At 38.6% G+C, this 3,882-nt stretch overlaps 1 pseudogene; it reads left to right on the top strand.

The window, feature by feature from the left end:
- The first annotated feature begins 2,973 nt into the window (after nucleotides 1-2,973).
- LOC143269093 (ubiquitin-conjugating enzyme E2 L3 pseudogene) lies at nucleotides 2,974-3,427 on the top strand (annotated as a pseudogene).
- Nucleotides 3,428-3,882: the final 455 nt, after the last annotated feature.

Here is a 3,882-nt window from a genome sequence, read left to right as displayed (position 1 = left end):
CACAGTAACTAGTGTATTGCACTCATCAACTACAGAGTCAGTTGCATGGGCAGTCAACTAATAGGATTCTGGAGATAGGCCATAACATTGCTACCAGTAAATTTTAACAACTAGAATTAAATATAGTATATTTACAGGACATATTCCATAAAGGAATCAAAATAGTAGCTTTAAAACTAAATTTAAAATATTGCATCTGCTGATGAATGTGACTGATTATAGTGTGAACGAATAAAAGTATACACAATTTGTAAAATAGAGAGGGATTTCCCAACATGTTTCTTGAGGATACCAATATGTAGATATCAAAAGCACATAGGTGTTAGATGAAGAAAATAAATTTTACAGGAATCTATTGTATGTGTAGAAGGAAATTTCTGTCATGACTCAATATAACAGAGCAGTATATAAACAGTATCTTCTATGTCTGAGATTCACCATTAAAAGACCAGTCATGCCTGGAAGCCAAGAGATGGCTCAGTTGTTGCGAACATTGACTGCTCTTGCAGAGAACATGGGTTCAGTTTCCAAAATTGGCATGGTGGCTTCCAGCCACCTATAACTCCAGTTCCAGGGGAAACTGATGTCATCTCCTCATTGTCATAGGTGCCAGGCACACAATTAGTGCACATACAAACAAACATACAAGCAAAACACTCGTGCAAATTAAATATACATACACAAATCTTATGTAAAATATCAATCTTGTTACTTAAGGACAGAGCCAAATCAAATGGATGAGGATCTTCTATAGGTATTTGTTTTCCATAGTTAACTAAGAAAGTATACAAAAATGAAAAAAGCTACAGAGTTTGAAAATGATAGGGGTCTACAGGGAAGGAAAACCAACCAGGAGTGCTGTTCATTCACACCATTGTATGTTCAGGAGACATTTTCAAGTCTCAAGGTGGAGGGTAACAGAGTTAGATAATCTCCAGGAGTTTGGAAGACATATGTTAACATTTGGGATGGAAGTGTAGCTAACATTTCTAGTCCAAAAAGAGTGGGAAGTTGACAGAGACAACTTCGGATCTGTACAGAAAAGTCCCTTGAGTCTGATCACTCACATATACATAAAAAAAATACCCAACAGTGAGCAAAAATAGTGAGAAGGATGAAGCTGAACAATTCCCAGGGCTCACATATGACTCCAACTACTAAGGAAGAGCTTTGTCACACTTGGTGGAGCTATCAGAACACACTGACTAAAGTTCTTCAGCCTTGTTGGACAGGAAAATTCCCCTTAGACTGAGGTTTCTCTGGACCTTCTCCAAGCTGACAGGCACATCTTGAGAGGACGCTAAGTCAATTAAGCACAGGTCAGAATCAACTCTGACAGCATATTAATGAAACACAGCCAGTGAACAAACAGCATAAAATTCTCTTTCTGCCATCCAATCAAAATTTATGAGGCATGCAAAGATGTGGGGCAATATAACTCATTGACAGTTATAAGTCAATGTATAGAAAGAGACCCATAAATGACAGGGAGGAGAGACCCCAAAGAACACAAAAGAACACTAATTACACCAGCTCCATATGCTCCAGAACGTTGAAATGAATATGAATATCCCACAAAGACAAATTTCAAAACAGAACAGAACCTGTAGGTAAGAACAGCATCAGAAGAAAAAGCATCCTGGCTGCAGTGAACAGACAACAAGGCCCTAAGCAAAGGACCAGTAAACTGGAAGACATGGTTCCCAAGATGATTTCCAAAAAAGGCACAGAAATACACAAAGATTTAAAACAATAAACAAGTCATTCACTACTTCTGTATCCACAGCACATCCTCTAACATATACAAAGGAGAGAGAAACAGAAATTCAATAAACAATGCCAAAATATTTCCAAGATTTGAGAAAAAATTTTAAATTCCATGAGGCTGGGGAGGTAGCTCAGTACTGGCCTAGAAAGCCCCAAACTCTGGTTTTGATCCCCAGAACTAGATAAAACTGAGTTCAATAATGCATGCCTGGATTCCTAGCAGTAGGGAGGTGGAAACAGTAGGTTCAGAAGTTCAATGTCATCCTTGATCACCTACTGAGTTTGAGAACAGTCTAGGATGCACAACACTCTCAACAACAACAAACAAAAAAAAAAAACAAAAAGCTCACCAAATCCCAAACAGAATAAACACAAATAACTTCCACAGTAGCCACAATCATATTGGTCAACTCTAATCATGTAAACAGAAGTCTTCCCAGCATCCAAGGAATTGTGGGCACATCACGCATCATATAGAAATCACTCATCTGGCATCATGTAGCAGCAGCTAAGCGTGAAAGAGAAAGGCAGGACAGCACAAAAGAAAGAGATGAGCAGGCAGGTATGCATGAAAAATCATGATAGGGGATGAGAAGAAAAGGAAATAAATTAGATTTAATGAAGAAATGACACTTTCCAAAGTTAATACAATTTTATCTCATGTGTTCTGGGATGGCCAAATGGGCTATGTAGAGGCAGGGGAGAAATGTTTTTCAATGAAAATAAAAGGCCTGAAATGAAAAACACAGTGAAATTAATTGGAATTCAGATTACAAAATAAACTACTAATAAACTTTTAAACATAGTAACAAAATCGACAGAAGATGAACAGAGAAAGGAGAATAAAAGGTACAAAGTATTGGTGAGGTGTATAATAATTTCAATAGCTTGAAAGATACTTAGAGGTGTCTGGTAAAGAAAAGAGAAGAGAGGGGATGGCAGAAAAAACACATGAACAACTAATGGCTAAGAATAAACAAGATGCGATGTGTGAAATTTTAAAAAGAAATAAATGAAGCCCAGAGTAGTGCCGCACACCTTTAATCCCAGCACTCAGTGGGTAAAGGCAGGCAGATCTCTGAGTTAAATGCTAGCCTGGTCTACAGAGCAAGTTCCAGGACAGCCAGGGCTACACAAAGAAAGCTTGTGTTGAAAATAAAAGAAGACAGGACTCTTTGACCACCAGATCCAAGATGGTGGGAGGAGCTTGAAGAGAGCCGTAAATGTGGAATGAAAAACTTCCCTCACATGTAGGTTGATGAAGCTAATTTATTGACTTGGCGAGGGCATACCATTCCTGACCACCCTCCATATGATTAAGGAGGCCTTCAGAATTCAAATCAACTTTCCAGCATAGTACCCATTCAAACCACCCATGATCACATTTAAAACAAAGATCTACCACCCTAACATTGATGAGAAGGGGAAGGCCTGTCTGCCAGTAATTAGTACTGAAAATTGGAAGTCAGCTGTCAAGACAGGCCAAGGCGTCCACTCCCTCATAGCACTGATGAACCACCCAGCCTGAGTACCCACTCTCAGCTGACCTAGCTGAAGAATACTCTAAGAACAACAACAAAAAAAAATCTGAAAGAATGCTGAAGAGTTTACAAAGAAATACGGGAAAAGGGACCTGTGGACTAAAGTCTGCCATGAGTGATTCCAGCAAGTTTAAGCAGAGACTCCATGCAGTTACTAACTTCCTACAGTTTTCTTAATCTAAAGAGGTCTAAGCAACACGTAAAGAAGTATTTTAAAATGTAGATGTCATAAACAAACATACACACACATGATATCCTATTAAAATAGGTAATTTGTTCACTTATAACACAGCTAATATTAGAAAGAATTTCTCCCTTTACATCTGGGAAGGATAGTCTGTCCCTTCAAATTTAAATGTGGGTATTGAGCACTACCTATTAGTCAAGATGGTTTGCTCTGAAAGTCAACAATGACTAAGAATAGTCTCTGTCCTGAAGGAACTTACAGTCCCAGTCTGACAGTTAAAGACAATGGCCCACGTCATCCCTGTCACAGGAGTATGAGAGCAATGAAGGGAGATAGAAGCCCTGTGCACCATTACCATATGACAGGACAGCTTACACTTATAAAACA

Source organism: Peromyscus maniculatus, chromosome 17, assembly GCF_049852395.1.
Source record: "Peromyscus maniculatus bairdii isolate BWxNUB_F1_BW_parent chromosome 17, HU_Pman_BW_mat_3.1, whole genome shotgun sequence".
In the NCBI taxonomy this organism is placed as follows: Eukaryota; Metazoa; Chordata; class Mammalia; order Rodentia; family Cricetidae; genus Peromyscus; species Peromyscus maniculatus.
Note: the sequence above shows the minus strand (reverse complement) of the source record. Positions and strands in the feature narration are given on the sequence as shown.